The 1,631-nt window shown below is 42.6% G+C and overlaps 1 non-coding gene across 1 annotated transcript in view; it reads right to left on the bottom strand.

The window, feature by feature from the left end:
- Positions 1 to 1,151, bottom strand: part of LOC130452060 (large subunit ribosomal RNA) — a 4,097-nt gene extending 2,946 nt beyond the window's left edge. Inside the window, exon 1 of the ribosomal RNA XR_008910840.1 lies at positions 1 to 1,151. This exon is cut by the window's left edge and continues 2,946 nt beyond it. This is a non-coding gene — a ribosomal RNA (large subunit ribosomal RNA).
- Positions 1,152 to 1,631: the final 480 nt, after the last annotated feature.

Below are 1,631 nucleotides of genomic sequence, written 5' to 3'. Positions count from 1 at the left end.
CCATCAGGGTTTCCCCTGACTTCGTCCTGACCAGGCATAGTTCACCATCTTTCGGGTCCCAGCGTGTACGCTCTTGGTGCGCCTCTTCTCGTAATGAGAACGAGACGCCCCGGGAGTGCGAAGCGATCCAATTTATTAAAAAAGCAAATCGCTTATCCTCCCTTGGTCTACGCGAGGTAAACCTTTACTTTCATTACGCCTTTAGGTTTAGTTATTTCCCAATGACTCGCGCACATGCTAGACTCCTTGGTCCGTGTTTCAAGACGGGTCCTGAAATTACCCAAATCGATAGCGTCGTTGATCGGCGTTTCGAAACGAGGTCTGTTCGAGAACACCGTAACCAACAGTCGTTCCGGGACAGAATCGGCATTATGTCCGATTACCGTCAAACACGAAACGCTCTTGCTACGGGCCGAACGCTAATTATAATTTAGCGGCCCCGCGCCATATTTGTACCGTCGAGCGAGTCTGTCGGAATATCGAGGGTCCGCATGAAAAAATCAAGTGGTCTCCACCTCGAGTCTTAAACAGACACCCAACGGATCACGACGTCCTACTAGAGGAAAAGTGCACGCGTTCGATATCGATTAGAAAAACGTAAAACGCGATTTATTGTGTTGCCGAAACAACAACAATATCCGTCATACAAACGTTCAACTTCAATTATCGAAACGCGAATGAATTTCCTCTTTCGACCTTTCGGGTTTCTCAGGTTTACCCCTGAACGGTTTCACGTACTCTTGAACTCTCTCTTCAAAGTGCTTTTCAACTTTCCCTCACGGTACTTGTTCGCTATCGGTCTCGTGGTCATATTTAGCCTTAGATGGAGTTTACCACCCACTTAGGGCTGCACTCTCAAGCAACCCGACTCTCAGGAGAGATCCTCACGCAATCGGCAACGGTCGCTACGGGCCTGGCACCCTCTATGGGCTGTGGCCCCGTTCAAGAAGGACTTGGACGCGCCGCACGATCTCGTGATAAACGGATCCTCCCTAACACCACATTTCCCGGTGGCCGATATCGACCACGGGATTCGGTGCTGGGCTTTTCCCTGTTCGCTCGCAGCTACTAAGGGAATCCTAGTTAGTTTCTTTTCCTCCGCTTAGTAATATGCTTAAATTCAGCGGGTAATCTCACCTGCTCTGAGGTCGATATATTATAATATATCTATAATATTTAAATACAATTCGCTAAAATATCACAAAAAAAAACGTGTGTTTAATCACATTATATGAAATATAACATTATTTGTTTTTATTTATAGAGGCGGCAGAGCAAGTTATACATATATATATATATATATATATATATATAAATTCATATATTTTGTCGATACAGTATAAATGATATAAAAAAAAACACTGGTCAGACGTCCAGTCTTCGAAACTTTATTATTTCTCTCGGACACGACGACCGCGTTATCATTTTAAATATATATAATATATACTATATAATCCACTATAATGTGGAATGACCGATACAACGTCTTTACGTAAATTATAACGAGTTCATTAAAATTTAACGAGACGTCAACTTCGATACACCACACATATATGTGCGCTGTACAACGGTACGCTTTCTACATTAACATTAATAAAGATGTATAGTGAAAATATATAAAAGATGTATTA

The sequence above is a fragment of the Diorhabda sublineata genome, unplaced genomic scaffold (genome assembly GCF_026230105.1).
Source record: "Diorhabda sublineata isolate icDioSubl1.1 unplaced genomic scaffold, icDioSubl1.1 Dsub_13, whole genome shotgun sequence".
Lineage (NCBI taxonomy): Eukaryota > Metazoa > Arthropoda > Insecta > Coleoptera > Chrysomelidae > Diorhabda > Diorhabda sublineata.
This window is presented reverse-complemented; position numbering and strand designations above follow the sequence as displayed.